General features: G+C 43.3%; 1 long non-coding RNA gene across 1 annotated transcript; it reads left to right on the top strand.

Annotated features, from left to right (window-relative positions):
* The first annotated feature begins 297 nt into the window (after nucleotides 1-297).
* Nucleotides 298-7,740, top strand: LOC115599505. The gene is made up of 3 exons (XR_003988474.1): nucleotides 298-417; nucleotides 5,031-5,155; nucleotides 7,554-7,740. It is a non-coding gene; the product is annotated as an uncharacterized LOC115599505 (long non-coding RNA).
* Nucleotides 7,741-18,600: the final 10,860 nt, after the last annotated feature.

Below are 18,600 nucleotides of genomic sequence, written 5' to 3' on the forward strand. Positions count from 1 at the left end.
GGTGCTCCCGGGATAGGGACGGCGGCGACAACCGGCGAACGAACAGCTCCCGGTCCCGCTCCCCCGCAGCGGCGGTCCCGGTGGTGCGGCCCTGACCGCGCCTGCGCCAGGCGGGCTGCGAGCGCTGGGGCTGCTGGGAAGGGGCGGAGGCTCCGGTTCCCCGATCGGGTTGGGGTTTGTCCTGCCGCGCACACGCACAGGAGGACCGGGACGGGGTGTCCCGTAAGGCCGGGGTGAGGGGCGGCTGTTCCCGGTAAATGGCGGCGGTCACGGCGGAGCCTCACACCGCGGCCCGGCCCGCCCGGCCCGAGGAACCTGCGTCGGGCCGAGCGGTCCAGACCCGGGCGGGTCTCCCTGGGCTGGCGTGGGGAACGGCGGTGCAAGGACCCGCTTTCCGTCCAGCGGCCGTCGGTCACGGTAAAGGCGGTTGTGAGGGAGCCCAGGGCCGCACCGGCGGCTTCTCCCCCGCCGGGGGTGTCTCACGGACATGCACCGCTCCCGGCCCCGCGCTAGGAGCCCAACGCCTCCCGGGGCAGCTCCCGGGACGAGCGGCCCCGGGAATCCTCTGATCGGGAATGACAGGAGGACGGGGACAGCCCGGTGTGCAGCAGCAGCCCGAGCCTCCATCCCCGCCACCGTAAGGCAGGAATGAGCACACTCAAAAAAAGTCAGAAAAAGCTTTTAGGTGAGAACCAAACAAAGTGTCACCAACCCCCCAGCCTGGTGCGGAGCTTGCCCCATGTGCAGTGTATGGAGGGCAGGTGAGGGGTCTCCATCCCCAAGGAGGAGCCAGCCATGAATGATCTCGGGGGTAGGAAAGCTCTGGGTCTGGCAGGAGGAGCCAGGACACGCATTTTTAAGATGCAGTTTTCATAGCACACGATGATAATGTCAGAGATGCTCAGATACTGCAGTGAGTGCTGTATTCAGCAGCTGCCTGGCAGTGCCAGGGTTCAGGGCTTTCTGCAGCATTAGACAAACCCTCTTGGCAAAGGACACTCCTGGGTGATACTGGCTGAGGCATGTTGCCACTTGAATGGCAGCACTGCCCCTGCTAGGAAGGGTTGATTTGACTTGCCTCCATCTGCACTTCTCCTGTAGCCATTCCCCGAGGATTTTGGGAAGAACTGGATTAACCAGGCTGACTAATGCAGACAGTTTCACAACAGCTCATATTTAGTGTTTTAGTCTGACATCCTCACCCCCTTCCTCAACAACTGGTTTGTCCCTGGGAACTGATCAATGCTTCCAGATGTTTGGAGGGTTTTTTTTTATTGCCTCTCCATTCACTGCCCTGACCTTGTATAAAACATTTTTGAAGGGTTGCTAGAAGTTACAGAAAGCCAGTAGTTCTAGCTCTGACATTTAATACCTAGCAAGTGCTACAACATGGCTTAATCCTTTCTAGCTCCAGTCTCTCCTTAGTGGAAAGACAATGGTTAAATCTGTAGAGCATTATAAACCTCTGAACAGAGAGACTGATGTTCTTGCTGCCACTTCTCTGACTTCTCTGAAATACCCAAAATACCCAATCTGCCCACATTTTTGTATACTGCAGTCACAGGAGTGACTCCTGACCAGGCTACTGCACTGAGCCTCCCCTCACACAACTTATAAAAACCTGTCTGCAAAGAACCACCCAGAGGACAAAAACAGTGGTGGCAGAAACAGGGTATTTTCCACCTGGTCTGGTGCCTTTTATGAGGTTAATAATCAGCTTTTAGTAGCATAACTCTTAAAAAAATTTTCTGTAGTGGCAATGCTTTAAATTAGGAGCTGTTTTATCAATCATTTTGTATCTGGGTAATTGCCATTCCACATCTCCAAGTTACTTTATTCTGATACTTTAATAAGAAGCTTATCTGGTCCATCAGTCCCATTAGCAGCAAGTCACACCAGAGACATCTGTAACACAATCAGTTTTCATTACCAGATACATATGAACAGGCAGCCACACGGGGCTGTTGTCATTAGCAGAGCTGTGAAGTTCTGCCTTTGTCATAGAGGAAAGTGCACTCAGCTCTGCACCTCAGCCACTGGACTTGTGCCACACTACTATGAGGAAAATAATTCTACCACCTTCTTCCCCTCCCTTCTCCTCATCTATTCCTCTGGACCCTCATCCAGTCCACATGTGCAGTGTTCCCAGTGCCCATCTAGCTTGATCTTCCTTTCACCAGTCTCCTAAAAAGAAATAAAAGAAGGAAAACTGACTCCACTGCTAGGAAAAGCTAATCCAGTCCTTTGCATTAATGTATTCTGCTGAGTATTTAAGACTCCCACTTAAAAGATTTCTTCAATTTCAAAAATGGTCTCCCAGCACCACTGAAACCTACCCCATTATGCCCGTGTAACTTTAGACTCAGCCTTATCATTTAATTACCATTTTTCAACAGAGTTCTGAGAGGACCTGACTAGACAGAGGCTAAGAGATAAGCTAATGCTCCAAGGAGGTGTTCATCTGAAATTCCTACATTTTCTAGTCTTCCACAATTACATCCCAAACCCAGTTCTGGTGCTGCCAAGTCAGCACAGAGGCAGTCAGCATTGTTTGAACACGCTGGGAGGACTGAGCAGTAATTGCAGTGTGTCAACATTACCTCCTGCACCATTTGGAGTCTAAAAAGCTCTAGTTTAGCAATCAAGGCTACTTGAAGAGGTTGTCATGGCATTCAGCCAGAGTGACCTCTATCTAACAAAGCATCTGCTGGTAATTTCACTAATGAGCAGAGTAAGCATCAACCCTGAACTGGATTTCATGCAGGTAAAAGCTTGGAGAGGTGCTGGGTGCAGCTTGTCTGTAAGACAGACATAAGACAAGGGGTATTACTCACAACAGAGACTTCTGCCCCAAGAGCTCATTCCCCAGTTTTGGCAGCAAACAAGCTGACAATTAACCAAATGTTCCTGTGCATTTTCTGGAAGAACTGGGCTTCTTGATGCTTTTTCCTTCTGTTACTTTGCATTATTATTATTATTAGATTTAAGTTAAGCAATTAACACTAGTATTGCTCTTGAAGTAACTACACCAGTGGGCATACAGCTAGTTAATTCACCAGTTCCCTCACACTGGCAGTTTGGAGTGCCCATGGGTGCAGACAACTGCAATACTGTGGTGCTAGCCATCATGTATATTGACTTAAGTGTGCCCACAGGCACAAAACAAAATGCAATACAATAACTGTTTGCTGCTCTGGGTTAAGTGTGCTCATGGGTACAAGCAAACTCAGAGTAATGATCAGCTGTTCACCCTCCCAGAAGCACTCGGGGTAGAAAGCAACATCAATGGGCATCTAAATATAACCTCCTGATAAAAAAACCCACACAACTGTGGGTACTGAAAAACATGGGGTGCTTGGGCCTATTTGTTATCATACAGCAGTAAAAAGCAGAAGAATTTAATAAGTGATGGCATGTCAGAGTAGCCAGAAACCAGGCTGATTTTGCCAGCACAGTTAGTAAGCCCTGCCTCAGGGGAAGCCTTTTTGGTTTTCAGCATCAAATTTCTTTTGCTTTATTCTGAGTGTAATGAGGATGAACACAGTTTCCCACCCCTACATGAAATGAGTGTTCTCTGCAGAAAAGTCTCAGCAAATAGAAACATTAGACCCTTAGTTTTGATTCTCATTACAAATACATTTAGCAAGGGGAAAACAAATGAACCAAAACCATCAAAAAGCACGTTATTCCTGTATCCCTAGGACTGTGCCCTTTAGTACTGTGAATCCTTTCACTCAGCTTACCCTGACTCTCATACCTAAACACAACCTTCTTTACCCTGCACACCAAATAAAGCCCACCCTGAATGCAGTTGCCCAAAGGAGCAGGACACATTTCTCTTTGTAATTTAAAGCTATTTGATCTTCTGATTACACAGATGCTATCATCACAGAAATGGAGGTGCCATTCCCTTGAAGGAAATGACTTCAATGGTATTTCAAGCTACAGCTGAAAATCCATTCCACACAAAGATAGTAGAGTTGTAAGATACTTACTTTTTCCCCCTTTTTCTTTGAAGGAGCTTTCACTGCAACCACAGGGATATTCGTAATAATTACACCTTCCCCTCCCCAGAAATATCTACCATCAATAAAGCTTTCCATACACAAGCAAATTATCAACATAAACATTTACTAATACCTAGAAGCAACTGCTAAAGGCTTCCCTTTAGAATAAGAAGCCTCCAGCCATGTAAAGTACCTGGAAAGATCACTTAGTCCATGGTTCTCACAGTAACACTCCTAATCCCCTTAGTTGAAACAGCACCTAAGACTTCATTATAGTGCCTGAAATATTTCAGGAAATTTTCCCATGATTCTATAAAGCCATGATTTCAATTACCTCATTTTTAATCCAGCTGTGATGGTTCAGTCCTGTTCCTTTAAAGGAGCAGAGTTTCCATCCTTCTTTTGCTTCATGTCCTTATTTACTTAACTCTTCCAAAACTGCTTAGAACATGTGAGGTGTTTTTTAATCTCTCAGCAAACACAATGAAGTTTTTTACATCTTTGGCTCATGTAAAGACCCAGAAGGGCTCCTTGCCCATCAGTCTGGATCCTTTCAGCCCTAGTTGCTGTTTTAAAAAACACTTTTGGCCATATTTCCCTCGCTGACACATCACACAGAGTCACTGCTGCTACTTGTTTTACTACCAGATGGGTGTTTCTGGGGCCAGAACAGGCAATAACTGGGCTCAGCCATCCAGGTGTGGGGGTGTCCTGGCTGTTGCTCAACAAACCCAGATCCATCACACAAGAGGGTGGGAGCTCTGTTAGGAGCTGAAAATGTTGTGTAGTAATTGGAAACTCAACAGTGGTGAAAGAAGCCCCTTGGAGCTCCATAACTACTGCTGGCAATGGGGTGCTGGCTGCTACCTTTGTTTCTGAGTTGTGAACCAAGGTTTAAAGCAAAACTGTGAAGTAGCTGACCTCTCCACCATTTTGTTTCATTGGTACCTGTGGGAACTGTCAAATGTTTGCATCTTATACACAGAGAATGCAAAATTAACCTTATTCTGTTTTCTTTGGCAGAGTCACATCAAACCATCTGCAAGTCACCTCCCTTGCCTTTCTGGACCATCCACAGCAGAGCCTGGGAAGAATTTCTGCCTGTGATTCTCAGAAGTATCTAGTCTGTTCCCAGAGCTAAGTTCCTGGTGAGGATGTGCCAGGCAGTTTCCAAAGGAATTTGTTGCCTCTTGCAATCTGGAGCTGAGATTCAGAAACCTTTTATTTATTTTTTTGGGGGGGAGGCAAGATTGTGTAGCATAGAAGACAATGACCAGGTTGTCATAAACCAAAATACAAATTTCACAAGTTGAGAACTGTTCTAGAGAGCTGGCTGCAAGTCTGAAAAATTCCAACTGCCAGTGTGAGGCAAATCCTAAATTCTGATTGCAAACTTTAGTATTTACACTGGAGGTTTGAAACAGACTCCTTCAAAAGCAAAGCCACAGGTAGCTTGGGTAAGATAAAGCAACTGTTCCTGTAAGAGCTGGAATAGTGTGAAGGACAACTTTGGCAGGATCTGTTCAACAGCTGTTGTGTCTCATTTTCCTTCTTTGTTTTTTTTTATTTCTTTCTTTCTTTCAAGGAGGGGGCAGACAGCATGGGGCAGGTTTTTTGCTGGTTTTAAATGATGCACATTGAAGCAGAAGCTCAAGTATAAGACAAAGACTGTTTTTTAAATGGTTAGGTTTTACTGCCTGGCAATATTTTTTCAAAGTACATTTACTGAAGATTTATGTAAAATCTATCTTTTGTCTACTTAAAATATGTCAAATGGATGTGTAGGGCAAAATTTAATGCATATGGGTTTTCATTATTTTAAATCATTTGCAATATAAATGATTTACTATGACATCAGACATTTGTTCTTTGGCTGTTCCCCATAAATTGAGGCCCACCCAAATTTCCACTCTTAGCTCTATTTCTGCATTCCCTTACCCAGTATGTATAATCTCACTTCTGTGATTCTTCATGTAAATGACTTTTAACATGGAAAGGAAGAGAACACATAATTTGCCTTAATACAGGTAATTTGGAAAGAGGAGCAAGACCTTTACATGAGGAATAGTTGACAGCTGTGGAAATGGGAGAACTAATGCTCAGAGAACAGAAAGTCATTCTTGATGACAGTGGTGAGAGCTACTGATCACCCAGATGTGACCAAATGGACTTTTTGTGCAGTTGAAACTGCCAGAAGTGATGGACTTTTATCTTTCTGATTTTTTTCATGTCTTTTTAGTGCCCTTACATATATAATGCTATTAATCCAACTCTGGCCACTTAATGTGGTCGGCACCGTTTGGAAAACTGAGGTACTGGAAGGTTCCCCAAGGTCATTCTGAATGTCCATGGTAAAAAACCTGGTGACACCTGACACCCAGAATTGTGCTTGTGTGACAGACTTTCTCCAAGCAGCTGTAAAAGTCTTGAAACACTCAGAATCTTTGAAAGACCTTGAGGAAAACTGCACTCATTTCCAAGTTTGCTGGTTGTTTTATGGTAGTTAATGGGATACAGACCTTTGGATCCACCAGTAGCCTGTATCTAAAGCTTTCCCAGCTCTGCAGTTGCTAAAAATTGTTGCTCCCCAATTCAGTGCCCTGCTACAAGAATGAAACACCTGAACTCAGCCCAAGTCTCTCATCCACAGGTGTTGTCTCAACACCTAATAGGTCAACAGACTCTGCTAAGACTGCACATGGAATTGAAAGGCAGTTAAGTCTAAACCAAACCTTGTATTTTTGCAAACCTCCTCCCCACCACACACCACTTATCTTAGTCTTGACACAACTCCCTTCCCACTCTGTCAAGGGATTTCACTGTTCTTACCACTGTATGCATTATACCTCGTGCATGTGGTTTTAAGGTATTCTTAAACACATTGGGATGTTTCATCCCAAATTTGACCTGCCTAAAGCTTGGTGGCAATTCAATAAACTACAGCAACATCCCAAGGGGAACCTCACTTTTGACATCCAGACTACCTGCTCAATCCTATGGTTACAAGAGCATCTGACAGTGCCCATTTATATGTTTGCTGTCTTTCTCACACTGCTACTCCTAAACATAACAACAGCACTGCCAGCAATCTTAATCCTGCAGTCAGAGCAGTTGTAGTGGAGGGCCTGCATGTGCTTGCCTTCATTCCAGCTTCCAGTGGCCCTACCATGATGAGATCCAATTGAGAAAATGTCAGGGTAGTTCTGATTTATGTGCAAAAGTGCAGAGGGGAGCAGAAGCTTTTAGTATCTTGTGAAGTAGATAGGAATTAAGTCCAAAGAAAGGACAGTCATGTCAATTACATTCTAAAAAAAGAAAACTTAAGTGAAAGTCCTGGCTCCTGGACTGTTTTTGGGCTGGCAGATACTCACAGTTCTCTTGGCAGATCCTGTAGAAAGCTGATGGACCCATTTAGATCCCCTCCCTTACACAGCACCACTGGTTTTACAGTTGTGATGAAGGCCTGGTGGGACTGTGGTATTTCAGCATTTTTCCTGAAATTAAATTCAGGAATATATTTTAAGATATCTCATGATCTCTTGTCAGGAATCTCCACTGAACCCAGCACTTCACTCCAGATGTGGCTGAGGGAAGAAAATCTCCTGCGAAGTGCAAGGCTGACACCTGGAGGGGACTGCTGTGATGCAGCCAGGGGAGTCTGGAAGGGACAGACAGACAGACAGATTCTGCAGCACACAGGTTGGGGTAGGAAAGCTCAGGGGGGGTGGCGAGGTCCCAGGGTTTGGAACTGTGCTTTTCTAATGAAGGATTGCTTCAGCTGTTCTTCCCTCTCTCTTTCTACAACAATAAAGAAAAATACAGATTTCTATTTCAGATTTTCCATTTTCATTTTTAGCAGTGGAGAAGAGCAAAGAAGCAAACTCTGTGTTCATCTAGAGATGCACTTCTTCCACGTTTAGGAATATTTGGATCAAAACTTGTTCAACAAGATGCTACATATAAGGCAAGGTTATTTTTCCAGTTGGTGTCTATGTGTTTGAATTGCTGCAGATCAGACTTCCTGCTGCTTTAACACTTGGGTAATTCTGTGCTATGGGTTTTGGGAGTACAGACTTGCAGGGCAGTTCCTACTGTCAAAACTGCAGCTGGCAGATTTGGCATTGGGTAAAGCTTGTTCTTTCCATGTCTGGCTCTGCCAGCACCCACGATGAGATTCTTCTTGAAGCTGATCCTAATCAAGGAATGCAAGGCAGCTTCTGGGACAAAGTCTTCATGCTTTTGGAAGTTTGCTTTCCAGCCTGGCAATCACCCCATTCATAGCACTTACTCAAACCTTTTCAGTAATCTCTCTTCTCTGCCAGGAATTGTCTCAGTATTTGTGAATGCTGTTTTCACTTGATCTAATTTTAGAAAATGTTAATAACTGAGTTATTTACTGTGCTGACATTACCATACACTTAATGTCTCACAAACCCAAAGATTATATGTCCATTACATCTCCTTAACTCTCTTTGTCATTGCCAATGTGGTTCCAGTCATAAAATTTGATTAGCAGTGAATAGTTGTTTATGGGAAAAAAAAAGCCAAAACCCACACCAAAACACCAACAAAAACCCAACAACCAATAGTTATTTCCAGAATTCTTATATACAGTTCTATTAATCCACCTGTGGTATGCATCCCCCCATCTCCCTATGTCTTCACTGGTGTACCTCAATACTGCATGAGTGCCTCTTTCCCTTCTAGCCTTTGGACTCCTAAAATAGCACCAATATTCACAAGACATTTGGTGTACAGGAGGGGCTTCTTTTCAGCCCAGAGACCTGGGAAGGCTAATGCCATCTCTCTGGTTACTGTTCCTTCAGTGATTCTCATTAACTGTGGCATGACTCTGAAGAGTCAGTGACATTTTGCCTCCTCCTAGACCCCAACAATATTGCTGACACTGGGTTGTCAGTTCAGCTGAGTTACACTGGCTCACTGTGGTTAGTCAGTGATGTAGACAAACACCAACTCAAGATGAAGGGTGATCCCTGGCCACTAAACTTGTTTCACTTGTGACTCATTCCAGACTTAAAACCTGGCTCTTGCTGACATTTTATTAACCCAATTTGTCATCCTCCTAACCCCCATTATCCAACCCTGGCAGATTATTTACTTTGAAAAGATGTGTAGATAGCTTCCATGCTATCTTAAGTAAATCCAGGTGCCATAGCTAGATTCCAGAGGGAGCTGTAGACATGAGACACATGTGCCAGTAAAACAACTTCTGTCCTCTAGATACTTTGGAACTTAAAAGACATTCTCCCTGTTTAGATACTGTCTGGACACTCATCCCTGCTAAGCAGCCTGGCACCAATATAGTAAAATCCCTAAGGAAATACCTTCAGGCCTGTGCATGGTCCCAAAGAGATCAGCAAAGGGAAATTTAAGCATATACTTAAATGTTAATCACATGCTGAAACTCACCCTTGCTTTGGAGCCAGAATCAGTGCCTATCCCCTCTGAAGCAACTCCCTTTCAATCTTTGTATTTATCCCAAAATAAAGCATTCTAGTCAAGAATTAGCTTGCTGCCTTCCAGAGCATTCGTCATTTCCAGTTTGCAAGCTTGGGGAGAGAAATCCAGGAAGCATCAATAAATCCACTTTGACAGCAGAGTAAAGAGCTGCAAAAGGAGTAACCTGTCAGGGTAATGTGACTTAATTTCTCAGAGAAAGAACCTTTTTATAGATGAAATAAAAATGCCAGCAAAGTCAAACAGCAGGATGTGTCACACTCAGTAGGATGAAAAATAAATGAAAAGAAGGCAAGTGACATGGTTTTACATTTAGCAAGGGAAATAATAAAATAAATGGAGAATAATAATAATAAACACAGAGAATCTATGCACAATAACCCGGGTGTGAAAAAGGTATGAAAAGATTAATTTATTCTACACATTTTCATTTGGACAACGCCAAGGTTATGTGTTAGGGAGTTGAAGGATTTGCTGAGCTTCCCAGACTGGACATGAGGGGGCAGCCTTACCTGCAGTTTATTGATGGCAAACTCTGCTGTGTAATATCGAGGCAGGGTCATTACAGGCAGTTTGGTTTGGCCTCTCAAGTTGCAATGTCAAGACCTGGAGCTTTCCCCCTTTCTAAACAAGAGATTGAGCCGGGCTTTTCAGATTTCGTACTCAAAGGGGGATCACTATCCCTTTAAATAAGCACAGAGCTCTAAGTCCTAATGGGGAAGGAAGCCCAGGCTACCAACAGTTATGAAACCTCCCTTCTAGAGCTTGCAGGCTTAGGGGCTGCTGCTACACTCCAAGGTTAATAATCAGTTTTAATATTCACTTAGGGGGCTGTAAAAAAAGAATGAAAATTTCCTAATTTGAAAATGGACTTGATTGGCAGCTTTATTATCTCTGTAAGGTGCGTGGCATTCCACACAATCAAGTCGTTTTTTTAAATAATCTCACTGCTTAAGTCGTACATGCTGCTAATTGCATTTTAATAAGTCTCTTTAAAATCTTTCCATATTTTTTAATATCCTAATATTAGATAAGTGATTGCTGGGGACACTGGAGGGCACTGAAGTTTATAGAAAGAGGAACACCATAATGAAGCTTTATTGGGATGGCATCACCAAACAATTGCTGTGATAGCAACACTCCCAAGCTTGGAAAAGTGCCAAACATTCCCCCCCTGGAACTGACTCAGACAGTAGCCTCTCTGGCTCAGGACTGCTGCAGAAAATGGATGCTTTCTGGCTCATAAAATGGCCTCTTTCCGGCTTGGAAATGACTGAGGAATTGTCCACTTTGGATTTGGAAAGGACTTGGGAACTGGTCTTTCTCCATTGCACAATGACTTTGAAACACACCTTTTTTTCCTTTTTTCCTTGACTCTGGATTGAAACTATGAAAATAGGGGTTTTTTGTTTTTTTTTTTTTTAATTTGACCAGGACTAGACAGAAGAAAAAAAGGTGGGTTTGGGTTTCTTGTTTGTTTTTTTGGTTTGTTTGGGTTTTTTACCATCTCTGTGCAAAAGCAGTGGTTGTGAAAGGCTCCAATGGGAATTAAAATCCACAGGTTCAAGTAGAATAACTGAACTTTCATTCTCAAAGATAAACTCAGTGAAGAGAGTATTTGGAAAAAATGTACTTTGGTGTTGGGTTATTGAGTGTCTACACCTCACACAGGGGACATGGACCATTACCCTAGAATACCAACAGCAATCCAGACTCAGTTACTCTAAAATCAAAACCCAACCAAACAAATGACAAAAACCCCTCAGACAACAATGGGACTGAACTGATAAACTCCAGATCCAAGCACCCAAACTACAGCAAATTTCAAACTCAGTTTCAAGCTGGATCCTGCCTGTGCATCCAGAGAGTCAGCTATTACAGCAGTTACAAACCAGTGGTGCAAGAAGGTGCCCCACAACATTTCATGTGCAGAATCCTGTGTTTTCTGTAGGAAGTCTGCCTTTACCTTCAGTGCCATGCTCCCTACATATTTCAGTTGTGTTTCTCCAAATTATGACTGTTGGGCAATTAATGTAATTGTGTCATTTAACAGCATCGTTCATGGGGGGAGGGGGAAGGAAAAATACAATCCCAAATAGTGTATAACTGGCTGCTTTTTTTGCCAAAACTGAATGGCAATAGGAAATGTTGCATTATATTGCATTTTGTCCTCTGCAACTCCTGAGAGGACCTGAAATCAGAAAGGTATTTTGAGAACAATACTGGCTTTAATGTATTGCCCACACTTACACACTTGTTCTTTTGCCCACACTTGTTCTTTTTTTTTCCAAAGTCTCATCTTCTGAAATCATACTATAATAAATCACAATGTCAATTTTGGTTTTTAAAAAATCAATCTTCAAGCAGTTCACTTCTAGTAAAGAAAACCAGAAAAAAACGTTATATCATCCTAAAGATTCAAACCCTAGGAAACTGATACAGAGAATCCATAATTATATCTTTTTCCTTTCAAGTCTCATAATATTTAAGTAAGTTGCTTTCTGGAACCCAAGTTTTAATACTTGAAATGGACAATAATGATATAAACATCTTGCATTAGTTTGTTTGAAAGTGAGCCATTTTCTGACTAACTGAAGATCTATTTGTCTAACCATGTGTTTCTTCTGTACATCATCAGAGAATCCTTGGACTTGGTCCATTATCTCTTTAGGTCTGTTCTTATTCCCACTGAAATCCAAAGGAATTCTGCCACTGACTCCCAGTTAAAAATGGATCAAGCCAAATTTTACCATACAGAATAAATAGTGTGCCTATTAATACTGAATTTCTTATTACCAGTTGTGTCTTTCTGGTTGTTGTGTCTTTCTGGTTGTTGTGTCTTTCTGGTTTTAAGGTGTACGAGGCACCACTGTAAAGAAACCAATGTCTCTGACATTAGCCACGAGATAGAAGAGAGTTGTCAGTTTGCAAAATTTCCTGTCTTCCTCTCTTCTTTTCTTTTTCTTTTTTTTTTTTTTTAAATCCTTCTGAAAATAAGAGCAGGAGGTCTTGTTTCACACTGACAGGCTGGGAGGCACATGTTCTGCGAACTTCTGCACAGGAAGTAAATGTCCAGGTCATATTTATCCCTTTTCATGTGGTTCTTTTAATCCCCCAGATTGGGTTTCAGAAGAGTTTTACAGTTTCAGTTTTACAAAGCAAACCTTCCTTTAATGTTGGCATTTTAAAGAAAAAGCTTCAGTCAAAACATGTGTGTTTTACATCAGCCAGATGTGATGTTTGGGGGAGCAGCCCACAATGTGGCAGCCAGCTCCACAGCAAGAGCAGTTAGTGTTGGACATCTAATGGGAGCTACTGGTCCCAGGTTGGGGATCAGCTTCCTGTCTCTCTTACCCAGTGCATAAAATTATAAAAATAATGTTAATTAGGGAAAAAAAAACGAAAAAAGTCCCTAAACAAAATTAAAGGTCAGGGCATGGCCATTATTGTTATGATGTGCATCCCCATGGTCCACATGGATACATTAGAGAGCTGTGCACAGCTCTGTACACCCATAAATATGCTCTTACCTAAAAACACTTAAGTTAAAGAAAGAGGCCTTACAGGCAGCAGAGGCACAACATGTCCAGCACTGCACCAAGACTCCAAAAATAAAACCTTTCAAAAACAAAACCTTTCTCTCTATAGCTTCCATCAAAGCTTCCCCTGTAATCTGCTGTTTCCAGGACCTATTTTTTTATCATTTTAACTGAAAAAAATAAACAAACCTTGAAACATCCTCAGAAATCTCTTACCTTTCTCTAGAGCCTCCCAGCCACCCAGGTGCAGCACATCCTCTTTTCAGCGATCTTCTTTAAACTGGAGCCAGCAGTGACAGGGTGGGGGCTTTTTTTTACCTTCAAAAGCCCTGTGTGTCAGTATTTGCCTCAGCATGGATGGAGTTTGCCCCACAGAGGTGTTGTTTTTTGGGTTTTTTTGGGTTTTTTTTAGTCCTCGCTGAGGCAGGGTCGGTGCCCTGCTGAGGTGCCCGGGCAGGGGCCGTCCGGGGGCCTCTGAGGCAGCCGTTGTTTCCCGCCTTTTTTGCCGTCCCTCAGGTGGCTGCTGGTGCCACAGCACCGTTAAGCTGTGTCCCTCAGCTATGGGTGGCCTGTCCTGTGGTCTCTGCAGCAGTGCCTGGATTTGTCAGTGTGGTGCCATGCCGGTAACTCAGTAAGTAAGGAATGAGGCACTCTTTTTTCCTCTGGCTGCCATTTTGTGACTGGCAGAGCCCTCTGCATGGCTTCTCAGGGATCGTTGCTGGGCTGGGGCTGTTAAAAGCTGAGGCAGACTGAGTAATTCTGGGCCTGAAAATTCATCTTATCAGTTTGTGGCCTCCAGACTTTTCAGACAACAGTTGTTTTGTCTCTCCTATGCCACCTCCTCAAAGTTCTCTTCAGCTTTTCTCAGGTGAAAGGCACCTGAGGGAGAACCTTCTGGAAACAGCCTGTGGAAAGAGCTCACCACAGTGTCACTCTGGGACATCCTGAGAAAAAACTTCTTCCAGAGACACCAGTCCTGGTGTCACACCACACCTGGTGACATGTGGGACAGAGTTGGTGAGGTCTGGTTGCTGTGAAGGACCTGTCTGTGTGGCACAGGCAGCCATTGGGCTGTCCTGGGGAAGAAGCTCTGTGCCTCAGCTCCTGCACCAGCAACAGGTGAGTGTTTGCTCTCTTTCCAAAAAATGCATCCCCACTTAAGCACCTTTTCTTGATTGGTAAGCTGGCTTCTGAATCCTCTTAAATAAGAGCTGTGGTCTCTGGAGTTGCCACTATTAATTTTTTTCCTTTAATTTTGTGTCAATCCAAGGTCAGCGGCCTCCAGGCCTGGGCTCTCCATTGATCTCCTTGAGTGGTATAAATAGGTTTTCAACAGTTGCCTGCATTTCTGGCTGTAGCTAGGTATAGATTTTGTCTTTACTGTGGCTAAATGGTATGGCCGGATGGCTTGCAGTGAATTTGGCAAGGTGCTTCATTTAGTGTCCTGGAACCTGTGTGACTGGATGGAGTTGGGGTGGAGTAAGTTGCTTCTCTGGGGTGAATTGGAAGTAAATACATATTATAAGCTGTTTTGTACAATATATCTCTTTCTAATATGCTTCAGAAGAGCCTATAAGACTGGCTTATCACTTCATGAGGAGCTCGGTTGAGCAGGATGGTGTTTGGCCATTGAGATTACTGGATGGTGCGGTGGGTTGGAAAAACTGGCTGCCTGTTTTCCTGGTAGCAGTTGAAATGTAAAAAACAAGGAAACCAAGCTAAATTACATGCTTTGACTGGATTAGTATAAGTTTTTTTGACTGATTGTGCCAAGGATGAAGTGTCTTCCAGAGGATTTAGCAGGTACTTTATTTTGTGGAAACAGATTTTGCTCTCAGAATTGGTTGGATTTCTGTAAGCCTGTTACAGTTTTTTACTCAACCTGTGTGTCTCTGTTTCTCTTTGGCTGGTAAATGTCTCCATAGATAAAACAAATAAACATATGTGGTTGTGTGTTTTCTTTTGATGTGTATAAGTATAGAGAACTAGATTGTTATTTATCCTTGTCTGTTTCTCTTACCCCACTTCAGGTTTTTCCATCTTGTTAATTGGCATTGTTGCTGTCAGATTCTGTCTGGCATTTAAGGCCCTCTGATGGAAGTTAAACTTGAGCCTGATACTAGCAGCAGGTCTTTGTGAAGCTGTGTTTTGGACGTGACAGATACCATAAGTTTGCCCTGATACACTTGCATGTATAGCTCTTTACCTTTCTCTAAATTGGCCCTGAAAATAAGGGACAGTAGGCTAAGCCATTTTCCTCGTATCATCCTGTTAAATCTGGAGCATTCACTGTGGGTGACTCCATTAACAACATATGACCAAACATTTGGCTGACAAGTATCAGGTGAGAGAAACAAAACTAAAAATATTATGATAGTCTAACACACAACAAACATTGACTTCCTTTTCAGACCACTTGCTCCTTATGCACAGTGTGAGTGACCAATGTATGAAGGAGTGAAGGTGGTTTTCCCTCATGCCTTCTGATGACAAAACTCCTATGACTAGAAGAAATTTAGAAAAAGAAAAGATTAGTCCTGGCTTTGCCACATAATCTATGTGAATGGGTCCATTTCATTCAATTTGCCATTTGCCTTCCTTTCCTGTGCAACAAGCCTATGATGCAGAGAGGTAATAGAAGGGAAAAAAAAAAATCCATCAGTAGCTGTGAGGCACTCGGCTGCTGTGGTCAGATAAGTACCACAGTGAAGGAAACTCCTCTAAGTATCTATTAAGGACAGCACTTCACAGGGCTATTGCCCCTTCTTTCCAAGGTGCATGAAGCATTCCATCAATGCTACTCGTACTCCTTCAATACCCCTGAGAAGCAACGCATTATAAATCCCATTTTACAGATGGGCGAACTGACTTTTCCCCAAGTCCCAGAGTGGTTCAGTGACAGAGCTGGGAATTGAACCATTAGACATTTCCCTCTTCATGACAGCTCTGTACAATCCCAGGACTCATTTATTTTCCCTATTAAAAAAGAAGTAAACAAGTATTTTCTTTCTGAGACCCACTGAGGATGGGGGATAGGGGAAAAAATGGAAGTAAAATTAAAAATAAAATGACATAAGTCCCCACTGGCCTGGAGTTGTCCAGTCTCCTTTACATTCACACTTCTCTTTGTTATGTTTCCTTGAAGCTGAACCTCCCTAGAGAAGGGAACCTCAGAGTTTCTGGTGCTGGGGAAGAAATGCTTCAAGAAAAAGAAAAATAATCGCAGCTGCAATGTTAAAAATAAGAAGCTAATCAAAGGCAGCCCATGTGGGCGCCACTTTCATCTCTCATCTTCAAAGAGGTGCAAACAAACATTGTCGGCGTGCCAAGCAGCAGCCTCGGCAGCTGATGATCCCATTACTCCTCCAGCGTCCACCCTCCCCTTCCATGCTGCTGAGCCTGTGGGCATGGGACTCCAGGATCACTGCCAAGGTGGGAACCTCTAGTCACCAGAGGGGAAGCCACATATGGAGTTCCTCTGTGGATCCAAATTATTTCATAACAAACATAGTTGTGCCCTATAGATCATTTCTTGTACTATTGCCTTTAGATCCTTTCTAGTAACAATAATAGTAGCTCTTGTTCCCTAAGATGCTGAAAAGCCTTTAGATTGGAGGTTTTATTCTGGGTGTTTGAGGGGGGTTGTGTGTGTGTTTTCTAATGAGTTGGTTATTTTTAAAAATAATATCCAGGCTCTGATGAAATCCAGACCTACTTAGTGCAGTAGAAGAGCGTGGTTTAGTAGTTAAAGCTGTGACACTTGGGGAATTTGCTGTACAGGTTCTTCTCCCAACACTCTTGAGACCTTGCCTTGACATCAAGCCAGTACCAATACAGCTAATATATCCGTGCCTCAGTTTACCAGAGTTTACTTTCCTTGACATAAGCATGGCTGAACCTTCATGCCTTCATTCAGTCCATGTGATATTAAGCTAACTAGCTCTGAATGAGTGTAGTTATAGTACCAACATCAACATACAGTGTGATGCTCTGCCTGAAGTAATTCAACTTCATGGCAGTGTCATCTGAGGTGTGATACTGCTACACTATTCCCACTTCCAGGATGAGAGTGCCCAAAGAAAATTTGGGTCTCTGTATGAATATTTTATGGTGTGATACAAGGTCATCTGTCTCTGATTAAGAGGCCAAAGGATAAATAAGGGAAGGAGACTTGAATTCTTTTCCCTAATACTGAAGTTTTTCAGTGGATGACTGAGTGAAAAAAATAATCTGCTGTTTTCATTGAGCTGCCTTGTTCAGAGCATGAGTACAACATTACTCATGACCTCATACAGAGAATCCTATGGGATAAGGATTTAAGAGACCTATTCAGCTCCTGGGCTCCTGCTCTTGTGAAAACTCTTAGGCTGTTTCAACAGCTGCAAAACATTTTTTAAAATTACTATTATTATTTAATATTTTTTTTTGGCAAATTACTTTGAAAGCCATAGATTAAGAGAACTAGGTATTATTTCTAAGAATTAAACTGCATCTGGATGTTGCTATAATATTGGTAGAGAGGATACCTTTACCACCTTGTACCAGTCTGGTATTTTCCTGCTCTGTTAACCTCATGAGCAGCACTACGGTAGCTGCAAGCACAGTGCACTGGTGCAGTCATCCACCCACAGAAGCTCTGTGGATCCTGACCTGTGTTCACAAGGAAAGACTGGGAAATGGAGAGGAGGGAGTAGAATTGGATCCAGCTCATCATAATGAGGAAAGCCTGTCCCAGCCAGGGAAGGATTCAATTAGGAGGCCAAAGGAATATGGATGATAGAGAGTGGGCACCAGGGCATCTGGGGCTGCTGCTGCAAACAAGAATAAAGGTGCATTGCCTAAGAGCAGGATGGGAGTTATAAGGGAAAAAAAAATCTGCTCCCAAGTAGCACTGATTCCCCCTCCCCTGTACAGTGCACAACAAGGTACAGATTAGACCATTACACCCAGGGGAAGCCACAGAGTCACACTCTCTTTTTCATGGACAGTAGCAGGAAATCGGTGGATTGGAACCAAATGAGAAGCCTGACTCAAACCAGATGTGACCCCAGGGAGATCAGAAATACCAGGATGTTTTTGCTTTGACATATCCGCCAGTGTTGAGGGTAGGGGGAGGCAGAGGGTGGCAGCAGCTGATTAGATGCTGCTGGATTGTATCGTGCTGCTAACAGGTCGGCTGGGTTTCCACAAAAAGTACAAGAGATCATTCTACTGCATAGCCAAAACCATCCCAAATTTTACCTGGTTCATCATCTGTTTCAGCAGCAGGACTTTGATCTGTGACCTTCACAACCATACTCCTTGAGTTAACCACATCTGCAGGCTACAGCCTCTCATGATCAGGCATTGTTGACCAAAGGTACTCTCTAATTCCATGCAACCTACTTCATAAAATAATTTGAGTCTGTTTGGATGGGGAAATGGGAAAATTAGAGTGTAGGACTCTGGTGGTGTGCTGTGAAGTTCATTTTAAGTACCAACACCAAAAGCACTGGCTGATCTTCTGTGTCTGATTCTGACCCCCTGCTTACTGGTAATTAATTTCCAAACCTCAGGAGACAGTGATGAGAGTAGAA

This window comes from Calypte anna, chromosome 21 (assembly GCF_003957555.1).
Source record: "Calypte anna isolate BGI_N300 chromosome 21, bCalAnn1_v1.p, whole genome shotgun sequence".
NCBI lineage: Eukaryota > Metazoa > Chordata > Aves > Apodiformes > Trochilidae > Calypte > Calypte anna.